Below are 11,845 nucleotides of genomic sequence, written 5' to 3'. Positions count from 1 at the left end.
CTCCCACAACCACCACAGGATTCCCCTTGTCTTCGCCTTTCACCCCACCAGACTCACATTCATTGGATCATCCTTCGCCATTTCTGCCACCTCCAGCATGATCCCACCACCAAACACATCTTCCCCTCACCTCCCCTTTCAGCATTCCAAAGGGAATTCTCCCTCCACGACACCCTGGTCAACTCTTCTGTCACCCCAAACACCTCTTCCCCTTTGCCCAGCACCTTCCTGTGCAAGAACAGGAGAGGCAACACTTGCTCTTATACCACCCCCTTCCCACTGTCCAGGACCCCAAACACTCCTTCCAGGTGAAGCAGCGATTTACTTGTACTTCTTACAATTTAGGATAGTGTATTCGATGCTCACGATGCGGTCTTCTGTACATTGAGGAGACCAAACCCAGATTGGGTGACTGCTTTGCGGAACACCTCCATTCAGTCTGTAAGGGTGATCGGGAGCTACCGGTCGCCTGTCACTTTAATTCTACGCTGCTCTCCCACTCAGGCCACAGTGTACTAGGCCTCTTACATTGTTCCACTGAAATGCAACGTAAGCTCGAGAAACAGCACGTCATCTTTTGATTAGGCACTTTATAGACTTCTGGAGTCAACATAGAGTTCAACAATTTCAGACCATAACCTCGGCCCTGATCATATACATTTCTTTCCACACTTATATTTTGCTTATTTGTGTTTTTTTTCTTATTCTCTCCCACATGGCAACTGTCTTTCCTTCTGCCAGCGCAATTTACACTTCATGTAAAGCCATCTTTTGTTTCTTAATCTGCCCCATCACCATCTCCTGTCGCCTTGAATACCTGTTAATGTCTCTAAATGTCTTTACACTCTCCTGCCTCTTATCCTATCACAGACCATCGCTTTAGATCTTTCATCCCCTCCCCCCTTTTTCCAGCTCCTACACATGCTTAAAAATCTGTTCCATTTCCTGCTTTTTTCTGGTTCTGATTAAACGTGAACTCTGTTTCTCCGTTCGCAGATGCTGCCTGACCTGCTGAGTATTTCCAGCATTTTCTGTTTTTGTTCCTGCAACATTATCCAGTACTTTCCTCACTGAGGCAAGTAAAACCTTTCATTTCATTTGGTCATCGCTAAATGTTGCTGGAAGGCCGAGTGACTTGGATTCAATCTCCACGGATTTTATGTCGCTGTGCTCGGTGTATGAGGAGGCTTTGTCGGGCCATATTTTATCTTGCTTCCCAAGAATGAACAGCAATGCGCTGCCTTCGCTGCAGTGGGGTCCCCCAGGGGTAGGTATTAGCCCCATCACTTTTCTTGTTATATATAAACGACCTGGACTTGGGTATCGGGAGCACATTTCAAATTTTGCTGATGGCTTGGCAACATCGTAAGTATTGAGCAGGACAATGTTCGGCATTCGGGATCCTTGATTATAAAAATAGGGAAATACAGAACAAAAGCAAGGAATTTATACTCCAATTTCATAATACACTATTTAAGCACAAGCTGGAGTATTGTGGCAAATTCTGGGCACCACAGTGAGGAAGGATGTCAAGGCCTCAGAGAGTGTGCAGTAGAGATTTACTAGAATGGCACAAGGGATGAAAGACTTCTGTTATGTGTAGCGATGAGGAAACATTAATACGCAGTGATTTTTATGATCTGTAATGCACTGGCAGAAAGGGTAGTGGAGGCAGGTTCAATAGTAACTTTCAAAAGGTAACTGGAGAAATACTTGAAAAAAATACTGAAATCGCAGGGGAGTGGGATTAATTGGTTCGCTCTTTCAAAGAGCCGGCACAGGCACGATGGGCTGAATGCCCAGTTCTGTGCTGTAATATTCAATCATTCTATATTATCGACCTCAACGACGTCACCTATAGGCGAGAGATGCAAAGCTCTGCACAACTCTGCTTCAGTGGGATCTTCTTCCCCAGAGATGAGCTGTAATGCGCTGTCTGAGTCCACATTCGCTGCTTTTTGCCCACAGCGGGTGATTGAAGAGAGCTGCTTTTCGCGGCCTCGCTCATTCCGGGTTCTGGAAAACAGCAACAAAACGATGGATTTGATGGCATGTCTGAAATGCAGCTTCGAACAGTTTTTATTAACCGAGGCCGCCCTGCAGGATCTTATAATGATCTCTGAATTATCAACTGAAACAAGTCAGAATGTAAGTATCATTTTGCTTTCCCAAAATAAACGCTGTGACTTTCATTGTGGAAACATAGAAAGAGTCTGGTCTGGATCACTGTTGGAATATCCATGTCACAGCGAACCAGCTTACCTGCAACCAGTGCAGCCTCCCATCCGGCCTTTCGGGGCCTTGTCTGTTAAGACGAATACTGATTTCCGTGAAGCCAATCTCAGGCTTTTATATATTGTTGATATGCCTGCTATCCAATCGCAGGGTAAATGGTTGGAATGTCAACCCTGCCCAGCTGGCAATGTTTGCAGCACATTTTCTTTCAGTCAAAACACACAGTGAAACCTGAAACTGTGAGACAATAAGGTAAAGATTACCCGATCTTTCGTGGAACCATTTATTTTTGAACTCACGGCCGACCATGTTAACTGATTGCGCCACAGAGGCACAACCCTTTCCAACTGAACCACTAATTCACCGAGCTACAGCATCAAGTTACAGCGACCAATAAGGATCGAACATGTATTACGAATTACTTTCGGTCTGATGCAGATAAGCGGAGCATTGGAGACTGTATTTTGTACCTTCTGAATACCAACACCCTGCCACATCAGCCGGCAGTTCCATTCCCGTTCCCAGCCCTCTTTCACAGTTCGATGACTTCCATCGTATATCCAAGTTTGCTGACGACACTAAGTTAGGCGGCACGGTGAGAGGTATAGGTGGGAGCAGAAATTTGCCAAGGAACATTGATAGATGAAGTGAATTGGCAAAACTGTGGCTAAAGGAGTTCAATGTGGGAAAGATCATCTACTTTCGAAATAAGAAAGCTGGAATAGAGTAATTTCAAAATGGTGAGAAGTTAGGAACTGTGGAGGAGCAGAGAGATTTAAAAGTCCACGTGCAGTAATTACTTCAAACTACCGGGCATGAGCAAAAAATATAAGGTTCATGGATTATTAGCCTTGATCTCAAAACGGCGGGAATACAAAGGGGTGGAAGTGCTGATGGAGGTCTGCAGGGAAGATAGGGAAATCGGGCAGCGGGAGGAGTAGCCTTAGTAATCCAGGATGAAATCAGTTCAATGTTAAGAGAGGATATAACGCGAGGTAAGCAGACAGTGGAGAATTTATGGGTAGATTTAAGAAATAGGAAAGGATTTAAGACTGAGTGATTGAGAAAGTGTGATTTGTGTATAGGCTCCCGGGTCGCAGGTCTGAAGTGCTAGATTATATAATTGCAGTGATTAGACAAGCGTATCGTAAAGGCAGAGTGGTATTAATGGGGGATATTAACTTTCAAATAGATTGGGATAAGCAGACACACACCTATCAGAAAGGTAGTGAACTATTGAGTGTAGCCTGGATAGTTGTCTACAACAATATGTCCTAAAAGCAACAAGGGGCCATGCCATATTAGATTTAGTAATGAGTAATGAGCCAGATTTATTCATCAAACTTAGCGTGCGTGAAATGTATTTAATAGTAATCAGAACATGATCGTGTTCAACGTAATGTTTGAAAGGGAGAAATGCAAAACAGCTACAAAGATTCTAGATTTCGGTAAGGCCGACTTCAACAAGACAGAGCCTGTCCAAAGTAAACTGGGCAAATCTGTTGATAGGTAAAACTACAGAAGATCAGTGGGAGGTGTTCTAAAATAATTTAATATGAAACAGAATCACTTTATACATCTGAAGGGCAAGAACTCTACTGTTCTAAAAACAGGCATGGACAGCGAAAGAGAAGCATATAGAAGATAGCAGCAGGAGTAGGCCATTCGGCCCCTCGAGCCTGCTCCTCCATTCAATGCGATCATGGTTGATCATCCAAATTCAGTACCCTGTCCCTGCTTTCTCCCCATGTCCCTTGATCCCTTTAGCCTTAAGAAATATATCCACCTCCTTCCCGAATATATTTAATGATGAATTGGCCTCTACTGCCCTCTGTGATAGAGCATTCCACAGGTTCACCACTCTCTGGGTGAAGGAATTCCTCCTCATTTCTGTCCTAAATTGCTTACCCCATATCATTAGAGTGTGACCCCTGGTTCTGGACTCCCCCGCCATCGGGAACATCCTTCCTGCATCTACTCTGTCCAGTCCTGTCAGAAAGTTATAAGTTTCAAAGAGAGCCTCTCTCATTCTTCTAAACTCCAGTGAGTATAAGCCCAATCGACACAATCTCTCCGCATACGTCATTCCTGCCATCCCAGGTATCAGCCTGGTGAATCTTCGCTGAACTCCTTCCATGGCAAGAACATCCTTCCTCAGATAAGGCAACCAAAACTGCACACAATACTCAAGATGTGGTCTGACCAAGGCCCTGTACAACTGCAGCAAGACATCCTTGTTCCTGTACTCAAACCCTCTCGCTACAAAGGCCAACATACCATTTGCCTTCTTAACTGCCTGCTGCACCTGCATGCTTACCTTCAGCGACTGGTGCACAAGGACACCCAGGTCTCGTTGCACTTCCCCTTCTCCCAATCTATTGCCATTCAGATAATAATCTGGCTTCCTGTTTTTGCCACCAAAGTGGATAACCTCATATTTATCCACGTTATATTGCATCTGCCATGCTTCTGCCCATTCACCCAACATGTCCAAATCATCCTGGAGTTTATCAGCATCCTCCTCACAGCACACACGCCCACCCAGCTTTGTGTCACCTGCAAACTTGGAGACATTACATCTAGTTCCCTTGTCTAGATCAGTAATATATATTGTGACTAGCTGGAGTCCAAGGACCGATCCCTGTGGGACCCCCCACTAGTCACTGCCTGCAACTCAGAAAAAGACCCGTTTATTCCAACTCTTTGCTTTCTGTCTGCCAACCAGTTCTCTATCCAAGTCAACACCTTGCACCCAATCCCATGTGCCTTAACTTTACATGCTAATCTCTTATGCAGGACCTAATCGAAAGCCTTCTGAAAGTCCAAGTACACCACATCCACTGGTCCTCCCTACCAGTTACATCCTCAAAAATTTCCAGTAGATTAGTCAAGCACGATTTAACTTTTGTAAATCCATGTTGACTTTGTCCGATCCTGTCACTGTTTTCCAAGTACTCTGCTATTACATCTTATACAATGGACTCTAGCAATTTCCCCACTACCGATGTAATTCCCCGTTTTCTCTCTACCATCTATTTTGAATAGAGGGGTAACTTTAGCTACACTCCAATCCATGGGTACTGTTCCAGATTCCATCGAACGTTGGAAGCTGATCAGCAATGCATCTACTACTTCTAGGGCCACTTCCTTACGTACACTAGGATGTAGATTATCAGGCCCTGGGGATGTATCGGCCTTCAATCCCGTGAACTTCCCTAACACCATCTCCCTACAAATACTGATTTCTTTCAGTTCCTCCCTTTCATCAGACCCTATGTTCCCCGAAATCTCTAGGGTGTTATTTGTGTCCTCCTTTGTGGAGGCAGAACCAAAACATGTATTTAATTGGTCTGCCATTTCTTTGTTCCCCATTATAAATTCCCTTGATTTTGACTGTTAGGGACCTACGCTTGACTTCAACAATCTTTTTCACTTCACATATCTATAAAAGCTTTTACTGTAAGTTTTTAATTCACTGCAAGCTTACTCTCATACTCTATTTTCCCCCTCTTAATTAATCCCTTTGTCCTCCTTTGTTGGATCCTAAGTTGCTCCCAATCCTGAGGTTTATTGCATTTTCTGGCACATTTATATGTCCTCTCCTTGGATCTTATGCTATCCCTAATTCCCCAATCAATCCTACACAACTCGCACCTCATAGCATCGTACTTTCCTTTATTTAAATTCAGTACCCAAGTCTCTGAATATAAACTACTTCACTCTCCACCTTCATGATGAATTCAATCATATTATGATCGCTCCTCCCCAAGGGGCCTCGCACAACAAGATTGCTAATTAATCCATTCTCATTACATAATACCCAGTCTAAGATGGCCTGATCTCTGATTGGTTCCTTGACATATTGGTCCAGGAAACCATCCCGTAAACACTCCAGGAATTCCTAATCCAAAGTATTGTTACTAATTTGGTTAGGCCAATCTATATGTAGATTAAAGTCACCCACGATGACTTCTGTGCCCTTATTGCACGCTTCTCTAATTTCCGTTTTATTGCCATCCCCAACCTCTGCCTTACTGTTTGGAGGTATATATAGCACTCCCACTAACGCATTCTGCCCCTTGATATTTCTCAGTTCTACCCATACAGTTTCCACATCATCAGCGCTAATATCCTTCCTTACAATCGTGTTAATCCCTTCTTTAACCAGCAATGCTACCCCACTTGAAATCCAATGGGGTTCTCCCACGTAGATTTGAACCCTGCTCGCAGCGGATTCTCTCGTCATTGTAATTAATTACTTCAAATAATTTATTTTCTTCAATCTGCTCCCTCTGGGAGGATTTTGGAATTTTCAATGCCGGTTTTAAGGAAACTAAAGGATTGCCGAGAGACCTGGATCACTTTCTTCAAGTGGTTTTGCTGACCGAATACCAAAAGTGTTCTGTAGATTGTCTGGAAGCTCCAGAAAAGGAGGCCTCGATAGTCTCTGAGGAACCTTCGCATACACTCGGTGCTGTCCGGTAGCATCATTCTGTGTAACCATGGTAGAGAGAGAATGGAAACTCACTGGAAGGCTGGTTTCTGTCAGCAGCAATGGTACAAGAGCAGCCATTCTAAAGTGAAAAGCAGAACACATTCCAGGAGACAGGCCAGGAGACAAACAAACGGAGTGGAGATCTGGAAGACTGACCAGAAAAACACCAAGGAGGACACCAACACATAATTCATCTCTTCCTCTCCCGAAGCAGAAGGTTTGACCATTCTGAATTCTGAGTTGCACCACTGAGTTAAAGGTTGTACCAATCTCTCTCTGTAAAACTTGTATTATTAAGCTAATAAAACGATTTGTATGAAAAGTTTAAAGCGTTGGTTGATCTTAGCTTTGATTACCCTAAAGAGTGAAGAGAGCTAAAATAAAAACCCTACAGATCCTGCTGTCCAGATGCACATTTTCCTCCCAAGCATGCTACACTTAGCACATGGCAAGGCTTAAATTACTAATATATAGGCGGAATGGAACATCTTGTCGGACTATGGGGGAGAGCAGCGGAGTGGTTAACTCATTGGGCGAAACTTTTTCTTCTCTGCTCTGAATTCAGCTTAAAGCCGACCATTAATTCCGATGGCCATTCGCACTAATCCATTGCGCTCTGGACGCATGGGGTCGAATCCAATCCTTAACATAACTGGCCACACTGGGCTTTTCAGTCTGTGCCTCTGCGCTGTTCATGCGAATACTGAAATAAACACGGACACATTGCATAAACATAGAACAGAGATCGCGAATCGCAGGTACGCCTGTTCATCTCTCTTCCTTCCACTGAGATTGAAACAGAATGCAAGACTAGCGGGAAAACAAATGATTAGACAGCAGAAATATAATGTTAACTTTTAGGAACAAATATAATTTCAAAAGATTTTATTAACATTAATGACCAGATTATCTGTTTTATTGTCTTTCGCGGAGAGATAAATAATGGGCAGTGCACTGGGGAGAAAACCTCGATCTTTTCGAAATAGTGCCCTGGTATCTGAGGCCTCAGCGTTACGTCTTTTCAGAAAGACGGTACCGCCGACAGTGCAGCACTCCCTCAGTACTGCACTGGAGTTTCAGCCTGGATTATGAGCTCAAGTCTCTGGAGTGGGGCTTGAGTTTGCTGCCGCTGAACCACGGCTGACACCTAAACTCAGTTCATTCGGCTCGAGTGAAATGGCGAAGACAAAAAAATGACAGTGGATTAAATCTTCAACTTGGGGCCCAAGAATAAACCGTATGATTGTATACCTGTTTAAAAGGGATGTGCTGTCAGACCCGGATCATTCTGTGTCTGTTTAAATGGGATGTACTGTCAGTCCCTGATCATTCTGTACCTGTTTAAAAGGGATGTGCTGTCAGTCCCGGATCATTCTGTGTCTGTTTAAATGGGATGTGCTGTCAGTCCCGGATCATTCAGTGTCTGTTTAAAAGGGACGTGCTGTCAGTCCCGGATCATTCTGTATCTGTTTAAAAGGGATGTGCTGTCAGTCCCGGATCATTCTGTGTCTGTTTAAAAGGGATGTGCTGTCAGTCCCGGATCATTCTGTGTCTGTTTAAAAGGGATGTGCTGTCAGTCCCGGATCATTCTGTATCTGTTTAAAAGGGGTGTGCTGTCAGTCCCGGATCATTCTGTATCTGTTTAAAAGGCATGTGCTGTCAGTCCCGGATCATTCTGTGTCTGTTTAAAAGGGATGTGCTGTCAGTCCCGGATTATTCTGTATCTGTTTAAAAGGGATGTGCTGTCAGACCCGGATCATTCTGTGTCTGTTTAAATGGGATGTACTGTCAGTCCCTGATCATTCTGTACCTGTTTAAAAGGGATGTGCTATCAGTCCCGGATCATTCTGTGTCTGTTTAAATGGGATGTGCTGTCAGTCCCGGATCATTCTGTGTCTGTTTAAAAGGGACGTGCTGTCAGTCCCGGATCATTCTGTATCTGTTTAAAAGGGATGTGCTGTCAGTCCCGGATCATTCTGTGTCTGTTTAAAAGGGATGTGCTGTCAGTCCCGGATCATTCTGTGTCTGTTTAAAAGGGATGTGCTGTCAGTCCCGGATCATTCTGTATCTGTTTAAAAGGGATGTGCTGTCAGTCCCGGATCATTCTGTATCTGTTTAAAAGGCATGTGCTGTCAGTCCCGGATCATTCTGTGTCTGTTTAAAAGGGATGTGCTGTCAGTCCGGGATTATTCTGTATCTGTTTAAAAGGGATGTGCTGTCAGTCCCGGATCATTCTGTGTCTGTTTAAAAGGGATGTTCTGCCAGTCCCGAATCATTCTGTCTCTGTTTAAAAGATATTTGCTGCCAGTCCCGGATCATTCTGTGACTGTTTAAAAGGGATGTACTGTCAGTCCCGAATCATTCTCTGTCTGTTTAAAAGGGATGTACTGTCAGTCCCGGATCATTCTCTGTCTGTTTAAAAGGGATGTGCTGTCAGTCCCGGATCATTCTGTATCTGTTTAAAAGGGATGTGCTGTCAGTCCCGGATCATTCTGTGTCTGTTTAAAAGGGATGTTCTGCCAGTCCCGAATCATTCTGTCTCTGTTTAAAAGATATTTGCTGCCAGTCCCGGATCATTCTGTGACTGTTTAAAAGGGATGTACTGTCAGTCCCGAATCATTCTCTGTCTGTTTAAAAGGGATGTACTGTCAGTCCCGGATCATTCTCTGTCTGTTTAAAAGGGATGTTCTGCCAGTCCCGAATCATTCTGTCTCTGTTTAAAAGGGATGTGCTGCCAGTCCCGGATCATTCTGTTTCTGTTTAAAAGGGATGTACTGTCAGTCCCGGATCATTCTCTGTCTGTTAAATGGGACGTGCTGACAGTCCCGGATCATTCTGTGACTTTTTAAAAGGGATGTGCTGTCAGTCCTGGATCATTCTGTTTCTGTTTAAAAGGGATGTGCTGTCAGTCCCGGATCATTGTGTGCCTGTTTAAACGGGATGTGCTGTCAGCCCGGATCATTCAGTGTCTGTTTAAAAGGGATGTGCTGCCAGTCCCGGATCATTCTGTTTCTGTTTAAAAGGGATGTGCTGTCAGTCCCGGATCATTCTGTACCTGTTTAAAAGGGATGTGCTTTCAGTCCCAGATCATTCTGTGTCTGTTTAAAAGGGATGTGTTGTCAGTCCCGGATCATTCCGTGTCTGTTTGAAAGGGATGTGCTGTCAGTCCCGGATCATTCTGTGTCTGTTTAAATAGGATGTGCTGCCAGTCCCGTATAATTCTGTGACTCTTTAAAAGGGATGTGCTGTCAGTCCCGAATCATTTTGTATCTGTTTAAAAGGGATGTGCTGTCAGTCCCGGATCATTCTGTGTCTGTTTAAAAGGGATGTTCTGTCAGTCCCGGACGATTCTGTGTCTGTTTAAAAGAGATGTGCTGTCAGTCCCGGATCATTCTGTGTCTGTTTAAAAGGGATTGGCTGTCAGTCCCGGATCATTGTGTGCCTGTTTAAAAGGGATGTGCTGTCAGTCCCGGATCATTTTGTGTCTGTTTGAAAGGGATGTGCTGTCAGTCCCGGATCACTGTGTGCCTGTTTAAAAGAGATGTGCTGTCAGTCCCGGATCATTGTGTGCCTGTTTAAAAGGGATGTGCTGTCAGTCCCGGATCATTTTGTGTCTGTTTGAAAGGGATGTGCTGTCAGTCCCGGATCATTCTGTGTCTGTTTAAAAGGGATGGGCTCTCAGACCCGGATCATTCTGTATCTGTTTAAAAGGGATGTGCTGCCAGTCCCGGATCATTCTGTATCTGTTTAAAAGGGATGGGCTGTCAGTTTTGATCATTCTGTATCTGTTTAATAGGGATGTGCTGTCAGTCCCGGATCAGTCTCTATCTGTTTAAAAGGGATGTGCTGTCAGTCCCGGATCATTCTGTGTCTGTTTAAAAGGGATGGGCTGTCAGTCCCGGATCATTCTATGTCTGTTTAAAAGGGAGGTGCTGCCAGTCCTGGATTATTCTGTGTCTGTTTTAAAGATATGTGCTGTCAGTCCCGGATGATTCTGTGTCTGTTTAAAAGGGATGTGCTGTCAGTCCCGGATGATTCTGTGTCTGTTTAAAAGGGATGTGCTGTCAGTCCCGGATGATTCTGTGACTGTTTAAAAGAGATGTGCTGTCAGCCCCGGATCATTCCGTGTCTGTTTAAGTGGGATGTGCTGTCAGTCCCAGATCATTCTGTGTCTGTTTAAAAGTGATGTGCTGTCAGTCCCGGATGATTCTGTGACTGTTTAAAAGAGATATGCTGTCAGTCATGGATCATTCTGTGTCTGTTTAAAAGGGATGTGCTGTCAGTCCCGGATGATTCTGTGACTGTTTAAAAGAGATGTGCTGTCAGCCCCGGATCATTCCGTGTCTGTTTAAGTGGGATGTGCTGTCAGTCCCAGATCATTCTGTGTCTGTTTAAAAGTGATGTGCTGTCAGTCCCGGATCATTCTTTGTCTGCTTAAAAGGGATGTGCTGTCCGTCCAGGATCATTCTGAATCTGTTTAAAAGTGATGTGCTGTCAGTCCTGGATAATTCTGTGTCTGTTTAAAAGAGATGTGCTTTCAGTCCCGAATCATTCTGTGTCTGTTTAAAAGGGATGTGCTGTCATTCCCGGATCATTCTGTGTCTGTATAAAAGGGATGTGCTGCCCGTCCCGGATCATTTTGTCTCTGTTTAAAAGGGATGTGCTGTCAGTCCCGGATCATTCTGTGCCAGTTTAAAAGGGATGTACTGTCAGTCCCGGATCATTCAGTGTCTGTTTAAAAGGGATGTGCTGCCAGTCCCGGATCATTCTATGTCTGTTTAAAAGGGATGTGCTGTCAGTCCCGGATCATTCTGTACCTGTTTAAAAGGGATGTGCTTTCAGTCCCAGATCATTCTGTGTCTGTTTAAAAGGGATGTGCTGTCAGTCCCGGATCATTCCGTGTCTGTTTGAAAGGGATGTGCTGTCAGTCCCGGATCATTCTGTACCTGTTTAAAAGGGATGTGCTTTCAGTCGCAGATCATTTTGTATCTGTTTAAAAGGGATGTGCTCTCAGTCCCTGATCATTCTGTGTCTGTTTAAAAGGGATGTGCTGCCAGACCCGTATAATTCTGTGACTCTTTAAAAGGGATGTTCTGTCAGTCCCGGATCATTTTG

Source organism: Somniosus microcephalus, unplaced genomic scaffold (genome assembly GCF_052327205.1).
Source record: "Somniosus microcephalus isolate GS21.2 unplaced genomic scaffold, FLI_Smic_1.0 unresolved_chr1, whole genome shotgun sequence".
In the NCBI taxonomy this organism is placed as follows: domain Eukaryota; kingdom Metazoa; phylum Chordata; class Chondrichthyes; order Squaliformes; family Somniosidae; genus Somniosus; species Somniosus microcephalus.
The sequence above is the reverse complement of the archived record's forward strand: the minus strand, read 5'-3'. Positions refer to the sequence as shown.